At 54.1% G+C, this 14,492-nt stretch overlaps 1 protein-coding gene across 21 annotated transcripts in view; it reads left to right on the top strand.

Moving 5' to 3' along the window:
• Positions 1 to 556: 556 nt before the first annotated feature.
• The window catches only part of NRXN2 (neurexin 2), a 274,833-nt gene continuing 260,897 nt past the window's right edge, over positions 557 to 14,492 (top strand). For all 21 annotated transcript variants that reach the window (XM_073351968.2, XM_073351963.2, XM_073351962.2 and 18 more), the window contains exon 1: positions 557 to 722. The gene's annotated coding sequence lies outside the window, so the exon portion shown is untranslated. The remainder of the gene's footprint in view (positions 723 to 14,492) is intronic.

Below are 14,492 nucleotides of genomic sequence, written 5' to 3'. Positions count from 1 at the left end.
CTTGTTGGGGCAGGGCGGTCACCAATCTGACCTCCCAGAGAACCCAGGAGTCCTGACTCCCAGCCGCCCCCTTCTGTAAGCCCTTGACCCCACTCCCCTTCCCACTTGAGAGGGATGCAGGAAATCTAGATCCCTGTCCCCTAGAGTTTGCAAATGTATCATCCCCATTTTATCATGTGTGTGTTTTGGGGGCAAATTGTTCAAGTGGTGGACAGATGCAGCATTGCAAAACTGAGGTCCTGGCTCCCACCCACTAGGCCAGGCTGCCCCAGCATTACAATAATGGAGTCCTGGCTCCCAACCCCACGCTCCACCCACTAGGCCAGGCTGCCTAGCTCTTCACGTCTCTGTCCCTACCCTGGTGCATGGCGGCTGTGGGAGAAATCTGGCTCCCGGGGTGTGCTGGGAGGGGTTCCCCAGCCTCGGGCTGGATTAGCTCTGTGCATGCCCCCCACCGTGCCGAATTGGCTGCACAACCCCCACCCCACCCCCGCTGGGGAGGGAGGGGCAGCGGGGCGGCGCTGTAGCTGTGGTGCTGATGCTGCCATTCGAATTGGCAGGCGGATTGCGGGAGCAGCATCCAGCAGCATCTCTTGTTGCAAGGGAGCCAGGCAGGGAGGGGGGGCAGAAAGAAGAGGAGGAGGAGGAGGGTCCACCACCTTTCTATTGTCTCCTGCCTTCCTCTGCAGCAGCTGGACGTACAAGGCCCCCCCCCGGAGCAGGTACCGGGATGCTGCACCCATCACTGCCCTTGGGGGTGGGGGGCGATGGGAGGGGGTGGGGGTGGGGTACCGCTGCATCCATTTGCACTAGCCTCCCCCCCCACCCTTTGCAGCCGTAGCAACCGTGGGGGTTTCCATAGCGTTGCAAAGCAGCAAGGTGGTGGGGATGGATTGTGGGGGGCATCGCTGCAAGGGGATGGGGTGTGGTGGAGCTACAGCCGATCCATGCACATTGCACGGGGGTGGGGGGCACCCCCTTCTCACCCCGACATCTATTTTAAGCATCTATGTGTGGGGGCTGGGGGTTGCATTGCTGCTGACTCGGAGCTGGCAGAGGTGGCATTGGGGTGTGTGGATTGGGCAGCAGGGGAGTCATTGCTGCATTGGGGTGGGGGTGAGGGGATATCGGGGGGTGTAACGAGGCAAGCTGAGGACATTTTAGCTTTTGCTGCGCTGTCCAGTGGGGGTGGGGACCTGGCGAAATATGTTTTCCCTGGGTCTGTCTTTTATATATTTATTTTACACGGTGTGTGTGTGTGCGTGTGAACCTTATCTATAAGGTTGAGGTTATCTCTCTGAAGCAAGCAACTGGCATTTGGAGTTGATATCTTTGCATTAGGAGGAACGCTGGCGGATAGATCATCTGAAATGCTGAGTTAAAAAAATACATATTGCCCAGACGGAGGCAGGGAAGGAAGCAGTGTGAATATTAGCCGTATGTTGTTATTATTCTTTAATTCCATCATGGTTTGAAGAACAGCACTACTGCTGTGATTAGACTAGGATTAACATATTCGTAAATAGCAATATTCTGCTTCCAGATGGGTCTGGCTGAAGATTGGTGGTTGTTATTAAGGCTTCACGTTATTATTTAATATTAATGGGATGGTTTCATTCAGATTGGAGCAGATTGGGTCTTCCATGAAGTGTGCATCTTGTGTATGTTTTGTAGCGTTGTTTCTCACACACATACACAACACCCCAAAGCTTATGAAATTACACAGTGTGGGGTGGGGGGGTTGGCAGGGGAGATGACAGCACAATCTGACAAAATGTTGCCGGCATTGGCTCAAAGCTCTGAACCCCTCTGACCAGAGTTAACTGTAGCGTCTGTATCTTGAAATATTTTGACGTGGGATGGGGAGCAGTTCTCTTAGCAAAGTGGGGGTGGGAGGCTGTGTTGTGCCCTTTAAGGGGAGTTTGTCTGGAGAAAGAGAGAAGATTAATTATATTGGAAGGGAGCGGAGGGTTCCCAGCAGAAATGAAAGGCATCCTTGGAAACAAGTGGTGGTGTGTGAAGCCCTGTATAAAATAGGATTTTAAAGAAAATTAACCCCCCAACCATGGAAATAAGAGTCAGTTGCTAAGCTCCTGGCTTGCGTTTTCAGTAGGGTCTGTTAGTTAGCGCAGGCTAGCTGTTAGATATCTCCACTGGCATGTTGCAAACATTTATATTATTAATTTTGTGGGTTAGATTACTCCAGCCCAGCACCTTATCGCTTTTCCAACCCTCTGTCAGACACTATCGCAGCGTCAGGGGCAACGTACCGCTGCCTTTGGAAGAGGGAGGAATTTTTCCTAGATAAATCAAACAATAGCATCTTCGTTTCCGCGATTTTGTATGTGGCTGGCGCCCAAGGGCCTTTCTCCCACCAAAATAAATGAATGTTTGATTTCTACCCTGAAAATAAGCCCCTACCGAACAAGAGCACCCTATGGAGGGGGGTATCTACTCTACTCTAATGAATTTTATTAGGAAACCAACGGCAAATCTCCCAGTGTGAATGGCCCAATTCTGTTGTGTCTGCTCAGCCCAGAACTGGTCCGTCAGGGCGAGAGGGAATGATGAATACGGTTCTGAGGGAAATGCGTCTCAGTCTATCCGTCTCATGTAGCCATGTATTTACATCCCACACTTATTATGTCTCAGGTGTTTGGCTTTGATTTACAGACACCTGCCACGGTCTTTCGCCCCAGGGAACAGACTCCAGGATCGGATACAAATATGCAGCGAGTCTATTTTATAGCTGCCTTTTGATTCTGGCCTCAGCCACATGCCCAGCACTCACTTTGTGGGGGTGGAGGGGAATCCAAGCGGAGTTTTAGCGTGGCCCTTTGCCCACGTGAGCATTTCTCTCTGTCTGGATGCACAAGCCAGGTGTTGCAGCGTTGTTGTAGGTCAGTAGGTTTGTGCGACCCCCTGCAGCACCCAGGCCCTTTCTCCAGCATGTCTACTCGCTTGGGGGCTGGTTCTATCCTGCCAAATGATTTTTGGAGACAGGGCACTGGAAATATTAATCTGAAATCAAGTTGGGTGGATCCAGACCCACAGCCTCACCCCTTCTTGCCACACTGGGGTTGGACTGAGGCTCAACAGTCATGCAAAGAACAGGAGGGATGGAACCTGAGCCAGATGGAGCTTCCCCACACACCCCGTCCCACTGTCGGTGTTTTACACCCCAAATGCAGCCTGGCCTAGTGGCTGGAGCCCTGCTGTGGCACTCGGGATGCTAAGTCCTGCCCCGGGCCTGCTGGGTTACCTGGGGCAAGTCACTGCTCTTCCCGTGCCTCAGTTTCTCCACCTGTAGAAGGGAGATGATGACACAGGCCTGCTTTGGAGTGCGCTTGGAGATCTCTGGATGCAAAGAGCTGGGGGTGCTCTCAGTCTGGTGCCTATGGAGCCAAAGATTGGGTGGGCCAAGTGGGGTGGTTTCAATGTCACAGGGGGCATATCGGCACTGGCTTAAAACTGGATGAAGCTGGCTGCTGGTGGTCTCGAACCAATCCTGCCCCCCAACACTGATTTCTCAGGGCCTACGGGAGATTTCCAACCTGGATTCATAGACTGAAAGGCCAGGAAGGACCGTTAGATCTTCTCGTCTGCCCTGCTGTGCAACAGGCCAGAGAACCTGACCCCTGCACTGAGCTCAAGCCCTTGTGTTTATCTAAAGCAGTGATATTAGCCTTTCCAGACGACTGTTCTGCTTGCAGGAGTCTGATTTGTCTCACGTACCCCCAAGTTTCACCTCACTTAAAAATAACTTGCTCACCAAATCAGACATAAAAATACAAAAGCGTCACAGCTCACTGTTACTGAGAAACTGCTTCCTTTCGCATTTTGTCTGTATGAAATTTTAGTTTGCACTGACTTCGCTAGTATTTTTTGTGTAGCCTGTTGTAAAACTAGGCAGCTATCTAGATGAGTTGATGTACCCCTTGGAAGACCTCAGCGTACCCCCAAGGATACACGGACCCCTGGTTGAGAACCACTGGTCTAAAGCATCTTCCAGAAGGGCAGCCATCTAGCCTGGAGATGAGAACCTAACCCTGCCCTTGGGGGTTTGTTCAAGCGGTTAATCCCCCCTCCCTGTTAAAAACTGGAGCCTTGTTTTTAATTAGAACGTGTCTGGCTTTCTGCTTCCAGCCATTCTTGTGCTGCCTTCCTCGGCGTTACCGCCTTTACTTCAGCGTAGCCTAAGCCCATTCCCGACTAGCCTAAACGAAACGGAACTCCGCCTGGACTTCCAGGTGCGAACTGGTGTGCAATTGGGTGCAGACACCGTGCCTGTGGGACAGAGAAAAGAGCCTACTGAAGGGTTGAGTTCCCCTCCTCCCCGTCTCACAGTGAATAGTTGAGAAGGGTTCTCCTCGGAATATTTCACTCGAGGAGTTTTATCACTTCAGATAAAACAGCCCCACAAAAGCCCTGGAGAGCATTCTCCTTCTGTTGCTTTTCCTTATCGGCTCGCTACAACGTTCCACCCAGGAGTTCAACTTTCTTTAATTCACTCCAAATTCTGGCGTGTGTGCCTGCATGTTTATAAACCTGCGCGCTTGGCTATTGCTTTTTCCCCTTTTAAATTTCCTTCTGCTGCCCCTTTCCTCCAATTATAAAACAAAAGCTGGGGCTGTGACTAATTGATACATTTGAATGTTGCAACAGAAGGGAAGAAAACCTCTCCTTCCCCCACATCTTGTGCAATCTCTCTCCTTGTAGTTAGGGGGTTTGTCATTTCTTTATAATAATTTTCCTTTCTTTAAAGTGGTGGACGAGATAAATGTGACGGATAATTTCTTTCCCTGCAGCCAAAAGAAAAAAGAGCAAAAAAATAAATCCCACAGACCCTTTCTGGCCTTAATTCAATAGCTCCCCCCACCCCCACCCCCAAAGCACCAGATTGATTTAGAGTAGTTTGTGCAAACATGGATTTGCACCTGATTTTGCAAACTGGCTTAAAAAGTGATCCTTTATTTGTAAAAAAAAACAAAAACCCCAAACCCTCCCAGTTGTATGCAGCCTTGTAATCCAGAGTGATTGCTTTTCTGTGTGTAAGGCTTACTGCCAAAAAAAACCCTGTTGTTTATATGAGAGTGGCATGCAGATGCTTTGACCAAGATTGGGGCCCTGTCATGCCAGGTGCTGCACAGACCCACGGTGAGAGACTGTCCCTGTCCCCAGGACCTCACAGTCTATTTAGATAAAGAGCGGGAAGGGAAACAGAGGCATGGAGAGGGACTTACCCAACATCGGTGGCAGAGCCGCGAATAGAACCCAGGAGTCCTGACTCCCAACCTCCCCTGCCCTAACCCATCAGACTCCAATCCCCTCCCAGAGCCAGGGCTTGAACCCCATCTTTGGAGTCCCCTCAGACCACTGACTTCAGGGGGTTCTGCAGAGCTGGGACTGGAGTTAATTTAATGAATTCCAGCTGATGCCCCAGCGAATGCCTGCTTCTGCCCTCATTCCCTGCAAAGGAGAGGGACCCAGCTCCTTTGATTCCCCAAGACTTTGGCAGAGTCACTTAAGGACCAATCTAGAGCTGTGCGACCATTTTTGCCCATGGGCATGGCACTGGCAGAGTGTGGGACCTGTCTGCTCCCATCCTGGTGGCTGAGGGGGCAGTAGGCATTGTGGGCAGGGCTGGGCAAATCATCCGAGGGTCCATCCTGTGGCTGCACCGATGGGAGAGTGGGGCTTGGGTATCTCGTGCCCTGGGTGTTCCAGACGGCATGGGGGGCTCTTGCAGGGCAGGCTGGCTGGATTGATGGGTGACTGCAGGGAGCTGCATTGGAGGTGCATGGGCTGCACTCTCAGCTCCGGCACCTCGTGGCAGGGGTGCGGAGGACAACATGTAGGTAGAACCCGACCCAACACCCAGTGTGGGAAGGGAGAATTGGCAACTGGAAAGGTATGAGGGAGATTTTGTTCCTGGATTTGTCTGACACTGGTGGAGCAATGCAGTGAGGAGGAAGGGCACTGCAAGGGGTGGGGTTATGGCACTGGAATGGCAGCTGACACTGGAAGGGCACTGCAAGGGGCATCATGGTACTGGAATGACATTGCAAGACGCCGGCTATTTCACTAGTGGAAACATTCATGAGGCTTTGGAACTGTCTCATCTGGAGGAGTATAATCTCCCTGGGATCTCTACTCTTACTGGAATATCACTACAGTGAAGATGCTACATCTGAAGGGGAGGTACCTGGAGTGCTGGAAAGGCATTGCAGTGTGTGTGTGTGTGTGTGGTATAATCCCCCATCATTGCAGTGGAACGGAGCTGCAGCGTGTGTGGGATTATAATCCCCTGGCATTGCAGTGGGCACTGGAATGGGGCTGCAGTGTGTGTGTGATTATAATCCCCTGGAGCATAGGAATTTTGTGTCACTTGAAGAGATAGGCCTGTCCCATGGGTGTATGCTGGGGGTGTGTGTGTGCAGTGGGGCAGAACAAAGCAGAAGGGGACTAGCAGAGACCCCAAGAATGGGTGAATACAAAGGATCACAGAGTATCTCCCTCCTCTGTCTGTCAGGGCTGAGCGTGGAGAAGCCAACATGGCCCCCTCAGATTCGCCTTGCCCAGCTAATGGGGGCGCAAATGCAGTGGCTCCTGCCCAGACCTGGGGTTAAAAGCGGCTGGTTAACATGGGTTTAAATCCCACCTTTGATCCTCGTGGGGTGAGTCCCTGGAGCTGTGACCCAAGGGGGTCAGAAGTCAGGATTTATTTTAAGTAATTCCCGCAAAAGCCACTTTTTAAGTCCTAGTCTGACCTCTGTAGAACCCAGGACTCCTCTCAGCCCACTCGACCCCACTTCCCTTCCCGAGCTGGGGATAGAACCCAGGCATCCTGACTCCTAGGTCTTTCTGCAATAACCCACTAGACCCCATTTCCCTCCCTGGAAGGTTTGGTGAAAAGGCATTCCCCACCCCCACACACTTTAACTTACTATCCTAGTGCTCAGTTGCGCACCGGGGGGCTGCTGTGGCAAAGTAACGTTACCCTTCCTGGTAAGTGTTAGGGGTCAGGGCCTTAGACTGTGACCTCTTGGGGGCAGTGCATGTCTCTTTACTTCCTATAACATCTGTGTAAGTTTACAGTGCTGTGTAAAGCCAGTGTGTTAAACAGCTCTCTGTAGAGGTGGCTGCATTTCAGCCCTGAGCAAGAGGTCCCTGTATAAACAGCCCCCATGCCCCACCACCCCAGATGTGGCTGCATCTCAGCGCTGGGTGGAGGACCCCTGAGTGGACAGGCGCCCTGCTGAACCCCAGAGGCAGCTGCATTTCAGCACCCAAATCCCAGTGTTGTTGGGAGCATGGAAGGCAACTGCAGCGGTGGTGAGACTGGATTGTGTTTGTGTGGAACAGAGGGGGAGGCCGAGTCGGGTGCTGTATCGGGGGCAGTTGTAGGGAGGAGTACAGGGGGGCCGTGTGCGTGTGCGGGGAATCCCCACTAATTCCATCTGCTGCCTGCAAGGGAGCAGTTGCTGGGCTCCGAGTGATTTCAAGGCGGTTAATTACACACGCTGCGTGGATGGAAGAGCTCCTGCTTGCTGCTCAGACACAGCTGACGCGCTGGCGGTTCTCCAGTAATGATTGCACGGGGCAGCTTGGCGATGGGGTGGGGAGCGGAGACTGGGTACACTCAGTGCCTAGCATGGGCCCACCCTGGGGGGACTAGGCATGCTCAGTGCCCAGGCTCTGTGGCTCCGGTCCTGTCAGGGTCACAGAGGAGGCCCAGCTGGTAAGCGAGCAGTGGTAAAGCATGCCCCTTCGTGTCACCCGCGGGTGCCCTTGCTATGCCCTCTCCGCCTCTCCCCTCAACAAGGGAAATTCACCACTCAAAAACTTGGTGACAGCAGCGAATGCAGAGCACCGCTGGTGCTTTCTCTGCCATCTCCCTGTCCCCGCTGGGACCCGAGGGCTGTGTGAAGGGGGCACCCGCACAGAGTGCCCTCGCCCTGACTCACATACTGGTCGGGGGCTGAGCCCGCAGCCTATGCTGCCTCTTTGCGGCTCCAGACCAGGCACTTGGGCTTAAGCTCCGTTCGCTCCTCCTTGCACTGGGACTTCCCTCTGCCCTAGTGCCTGCCCCAGGGGCTGCCTTTTGCGGCCCGAAGGACCCTATTCCCGGCCCAGCCACAGCCTGCTGGGTGACCCAGGACAAGTCACGGCCCCGCCGTGTGCCTCAGTTTTCCCCCCCGGTACAATGGGGATAATGAGGCTGACCTCCTTTGTAAAAACACTTCAAGATCCAGGGATGAAAGGTGCAGAGCTCGGGCTGATGACACCATCGTGGGGCCAGCGCACTGCGGGTGATAACACAGCACTGGGCAACGATGGGCACTGGGGACCAGCCTGGCTGCATCTCCTGCTGACCGCTGCTCCGGGTTGGTACAGTGACACGGCCCGAGCTCTAGTACTGTACAGAACTAACAGGCGGTCCCTGGCCCAAAGAGCCTGCAGTCTGAGGCCTGGCCTAGGCTACAAACGTCTGTGGCACAAGCGGGATCTCCGACCGTCAAGTCTGTGCCAGCAAAGACCCCTAGTGCAGAGGCAGCTAGGCTGGCAGAGCCAGGCTTTTACTGCTCCAGCTTGTTCCATGCAGGGGCTGGGGTACGCCACTGTGTGTTGGGCTAAGCTGGGTCCACGCTGGGAGGACTTTGCTGGTACCATACCAGGGCGGCGCTCCCGGCACGGGGCTTCTGGGGTGGACTTGGCCTAAGTGTAAGCTCAGAGCCAACAGGTGGAGACAGTTGGACAGGGCAGTGTGATGCAACAGGCCTGGCCAGCACCGACAGGCTGTGATCTCTGCACGCCAGCAGCCTCACTGTGGTCAAGTCTTGTGCAGCCACCGATGCCATGGGGAGCTCGGCCCCGGTGGGTGGGGCGGTGTGGCTGGAAGGCCTAGCGCAGGGAGGGGCAGGAGGGCGCAAAGCTGTTTGGGGCTGTGTCTGTACAGCCCCGGTGCAATAGGATCCTGGGCAATACCGCCATCAGGACACACGGAATTGTGCTGGACGAGGGCAAGGTGTGTCCCAGTTTTGCAGGGGCAGAGTTAAGGCTGTTGTGCAGCGTGGGTGGCATAACTCCTAACCCTCCCATAACCCAGGAAGTGGGTCTAGCCGCCCTCCATGCCCAATGGGGACCCTGACCTCTGTCAGGTGTGTGTATAGCTGTGCAGTGCCCAGAATGACAGGGGTCACAATCTCAGTTGAGGGGGTCTGTGCAGTCCCTGGCATGATGGGGGCCCCGATAGCAGTCACAGGAGCCTGTGTGGTGCCTGGTCTGACAGGGACCCCGATCTTGGTCGGGACTGTGCAGTGCCTGAATCTTGATCAGGGTCTGTGCAGCACCTGGCACAATGGAGGCCCGATCTCGGTTGGAGTCCACGCAGAACTTGGTGGGATGGGCCCCCCAATTCCTGCTGTGGCTTGTAGGCGCTACCATCAAGCGGGAAGCAGTTAAGCCATGCCTCCTTTTTCTCGCCCTGAGGGCTGATCTGGGCTGATCTCATTACCCTGAAGGCCTGCCTGTCTGATCTGCAATTGCTGCGGGAACTCAGGGCTGGATTTTAAGGCCTTTTGTTAAGAATGTATGTACTCCACCCCGATACCCTCCACTCTGCTCCCATACGTCTGCGCTAACCAGTGATATTTTATTTATTCCTGATCCCAGCAGGACAAGCTAAGCCCTAATCTGAGCTGACTGCTGCTGAATTATTGAGAGAGCATCGTGTGTGTAAATATAAAAACAGGCATCTTGGGAAAGCGTAGGGGACAATTTCCTGGCGCAAGTGCTAGAGGAGCCAACTAGGGGGGGCGCTTTTCTTGACCTGCTGCTCACAAACCGGGTAGAATTAGTGGGGGAAGCAAAAGTGAATGGGAATCTGGGAGGCAGTGACCATGAGTTGGTTGAGTTCAGGATTCTGACGCAGGGAAGAAAGGTAAGCAGCAGGATACGGACCCTGGACTTCAGGAAAGCAGACTTCGACTCCCTCAGGGAACGGATGGCCAGGATCCCCTGGGGGACTAACTTGAAGGGGAAAGGAGTCCAGGAGAGCTGGCTGTATTTCAAGGAATCCCTGTTGAGTTTACAGGGACAAACCATCCCGATGAGTCGAAAGAATAGTAAATATGGCAGGCGACCAGCTTGGCTTAATGGTGAAATCCTAGCGGATCTTAAACATAAAAAAGAAGCTTACAAGAAGTGGAAGGTTGGACATATGACCAGGGAAGAGTATAAAAATATTGCTCGGGCATGTAGGAATGATATCAGGAGGGCCAAATCGCACCTGGAGCTGCAGCTAACAAGAGATGTCAAGAGTAACAAGAAGGGTTTCTTCAGGTATGTTGGCAACAAGAAGAAAGCCAAGGAAAGTGTGGGCCCCTTAATGAATGAGGGAGGCAACCTAGTGACAGAGGATGTGGAAAAAGCTAATGTACTCAATGCCTTTTTTGCCTCTGTTTTCACTAACAAGGTCAGCTCCCAGACTGCTGCGCTGGGCATCACAAAATGGGGAAGAGATGGCCAGCCCTCTGTGGAGATAGAGGTGGTTAGGGACTATTTAGAAAAGCTGGATGTGCACAAGTCCATGGGGCCGGACGAGTTGCATCCGAGAGTGCTGAAGGAATTGGCGGCTGTGATTGCAGAGCCATTGGCCATTATCTTTGAAAACTCGTGGCGAACGGGGGAAGTCCCGGATGACTGGAAAAAGGCTAATGTAGTGCCAATCTTTAAAAAAGGGAAGAAGGAGGATCCAGGGAACTACAGGCCAGTCAGCCTCACCTCAGTCCCTGGAAAAATCATGGAGCAGGTCCTCAAAGAATCAATCCTGAAGCACTTGCATGAGAGGAAAGTGATCAGGAACAGCCAGCATGGATTCACCAAGGGAAGGTCATGCCTGACTAATCTAATTGCCTTTTATGATGAGATTACTGGTTCTGTGGATGAAGGGAAAGCAGTGGATATATTGTTTCTTGACTTTGGGAAAGCTTTTGACACGGTCTCCCACAGTATTCTTGTCAGCAAGTTAAGGAAGTATTGGCTGGATGAATGCACTATAAGGTGGGTAGAAAGCTGGCTAGAGTGTCGGGCTCAACAGGTAGTGATCAATGGCTCCATGTCTAGTTGGCAGCCGGTATCAAGTGGAGTGCTCCAGGGGTCAGTCCTGGGGCCGGTTTTGTTCAATATCTTCATAAATGATCTGGAGGATGGTGTGGATTGCACTCTCAGCAAATTTGCGGATGATACTAAACTGGGAGGAGTGGTAGATACACTGAAGGGGAGGGATAGGATACAGAAGGACCTAGACAAATTGGAGGATTGGGCCAAAAGAAATCTGATGAGGTTCAATAAGGATAAGTGCAGGGTCCTGCACTTAGGACGGAAGAATCCAATGCACCGCTACAGACTAGGGACCGAATGGCTAGGCAGCAGTTCTGCAGAAAAGGACCTAGGGGTGACAGTGGACGAGAAGCTGGATATGAGTCAGCAGTGTGCCCTTGTTGCCAAGAAGGCCAATGGCATTTTGGGATGTATAAGTAGGGGCATAGCGAGCAGATCGAGGGACGTGATCGTTCCCCTCTATTCGACATTGGTGAGGCCTCATCTAGAGTACTGTGTCCAGTTTTGGGCCCCACACTACAAGAAGGATGTGGATAAATTGGAGAGAGTCCAGCGAAGGGCAACAAAAATGATTAGGGGTCTAGAACACATGACTTATGAGGAGAGGCTGAGGGAACTGGGATTGTTTAGTCTGCAGAAGAGAAGAATGAGGGGGGATTTGATAGCTGCTTTCAACTACCTGAAAGGGGGTTCCAAAGAGGATGGCTCTAGACTGTTCTCAATGGTAGCAGATGACAGAACGAGGAATAATGGTCTCAAGTTGCAGTGGGGGAGGTTTAGATTGGATATTAGGAAAAACTTTTTCACTAAGAGGGTGGTGAAACACTGGAATACGTTACCTAGGGAGGTGGTAGAATCTCCTTCCTTAGAGGTTTTTAAGGTCAGGCTTGACAAAGCCCTGGCTGGGATGATTTAACTGGGAATTGGTCCTGCTTCGAGCAGGGGGTTGGACTAGATGACCTTCAGGGGTCCCTTCCAACCCTGATATTCTATGATTCTATGATCTTTCCCCTTCCATGCCCAGGAGCTGGCCGGACAGCGCGGGGTGTGTGTTGGGGGACGCCTTGCTTTGGGCCTTTTATAAGGGCATAAGAGAAGAAGAATTGTTTTAAAGGCAGCATGGCACAGCAGGGTAGGCAGGGGTGTAGGGTGCAGGACTCCTGGGTTCTATTCCTGGCTCAAGTCCTTTCTCCCCCTCCCCAGCTTTGTCCATTCAGACTGGGAGCTCTTGGGGCAGGGACTCTCTCTCACTGTGTGTCTGTGCTGTGCCTCGCATGGTGAAGGTCCCATCTCAGTCATTCGTGGTCCGTGTAGTGCCCAATGGGGGCCCTGATCCTGATTGGTGTGGAGGCCTGTACAGTGTGAGAGAGAGCCCCAGTTTCAGTTGGAGGGTCTGTGGGCACCTGCTTGTGTTACAATCTCAGTCGGGAGGGGTCAGTCTGTATAGTACAAGGGGGCCCCCAGTCTGAGGTAGAGGGGTCAGTATGGCACAAGGGGGATGATCTTGGTTGTGGGGGTCAGGGTCTGTGCTGAGAGGGGAGAGGGGCCCGATCTGGGTTTGGGGGGAAAGGGTGTGTGCTGGGATTGGGGGGTGATCTCGGTTGGTAGGGGGAAGGGGTCTGTGCTGGGACTGGGGGGCGATCTAGGTTGGGGGGAAGGGGTCTGTGCTGGGATTGGGGTGGGGAGGCCGATCTCGGTCGGTGGGGGGAAGGAGTCTATGCTGGGGGAGGGCTGATCTTGGTTGGTAGGGCCCTGATCCCTGTCAGGGGTGGGAAGGGGTCTGTGCTGGGGGAGGGCTGATCTTGGTCGGTCGGGGGAAGGGGTCTGTGCTGGGACCAGGAGGGCTCTGATCTTGGTTGGGGGTGTGTGGGAAGGGGTCTGTGGTGGTCTCAGTTGGTGGGGGGAAGGGGTCTGTGCTGGGGGAGTGCGGCCTTGGTCAGTGGAGGGGAGGAGTCTGTGCCGGGGGAGGGCCAGTCTCAGTCGGTGGGGGAAGGGGTCTGTGGTGGGGGGGCGGTCTTGGTCCGTGGGGGAAAAGGGGTCTGTGCTGGGATGAGGGGGACGATCTCTCAGATTCTCTAGGTGCTCTTGTCACGCAGCTTGACTTCTGTGTGTGTCCCCGGGGCGGGGGACGACGACAATGGCAGGGGGAGGCCCCCCCGGACGGGGACACACACATGCGCACGCACACACAGCTCCCCCCACGCGGCTGAGTCAGTTCTAAAACCTGGGTCCCCCCAGGGAGGACTGGGAAGCGCCGTCTCTGTGGCTGACTCAGTCCTGCTGCTGAGATCCACAAATAGGAAGGTGGGAGGGCGGGAGGTGGAGTGGGGTGGGGGCGGTGTAACAGGGGGGATGGGAGTGCAGGGAGCTGCTGTGATAGGGGACTGGCGGGCCCTGTCCTGCTAGGGACCGACCAGGCTGAGACCAAGCAAACTTGTCTCATGGATGGGGCGAGGGCAGGGAATGGGTCAGGGTCCGTTCTGAGGCCATGGGAGATTGGCTGGGCAAGTCTCTCTTGGTGAACGCAGGGCAGTTGGGAGCAGAGGGCAGAGAGTGCGTGTGTGCGTGTGTGCATGTGCTTGCACGGGAAGGTGGCCCAGCAACACCCCATGTTGGTTCTGGGCCCAGCATGGCCAGGCTGGTGGTAAAGTGATTTTGCAGGGTGGCACAGTTCCTCGTTCCCTGAAATGGGGTCTGGTGCCTCTCAGTTGCATCCAGACCTGACTGCTCCGTGCTTGCCCACCAAATAGGCTGTACCCTGGGGGGACGGGGGTGTGACTCTCCCCACACCCGCATGCCAGGGCACAGGAATGAGATGGGAGGGTGAGCCAACCCCCCTTACTTCCCCTTTTTTCTTCTGTCTCCCCCCCACCTCACTCTCCCCACGTGGGGGCTGTGCCTGGGAGGGTCTAGAACCATGGATCAACTGGGGTGTGAGTGGAGGGCAGGTGCCAGGGAGGGAGGGAGCTGGGGGTGGGAGGGCCCATTGCCTGGTTATACACGGGTGCAGGAGGTTGTGAGTCCCAGGCTGGAGGGGCTAAAGTAGGGGGCTATTAATTGGGGGGAGCAGATTGGAAGGTGGGGGAGCACTAGGGAGCGGTGGGCGGTGGGAAATAGCTGAGACGGGGTATTTGATCTGGCAGGGAAATGCTGTATCCTAGGGACCCCGGGCAAGGATGGACTTTTCACAGCCAATCCTTTAATCTCCTGAATTATTGTGACACTTATCAGATTTCCTGGGGTGGAAGGGGAGAGGGCTCTAGTGAGTAAGAGTGGGGTTGGGGGAGGGACTGGGAGGCAGGACTCCTGGGTTCTATTCCGAGGTCTGCCATGTACTCGCAAGAGCCTCCATAAAATGCAGCCATCTC

This window comes from Lepidochelys kempii, chromosome 7, assembly GCF_965140285.1.
Source record: "Lepidochelys kempii isolate rLepKem1 chromosome 7, rLepKem1.hap1, whole genome shotgun sequence".
In the NCBI taxonomy this organism is placed as follows: domain Eukaryota; kingdom Metazoa; phylum Chordata; order Testudines; family Cheloniidae; genus Lepidochelys; species Lepidochelys kempii.
The sequence above is the reverse complement of the archived record's forward strand: the minus strand, read 5'-3'. Positions and strand labels throughout refer to the sequence as shown.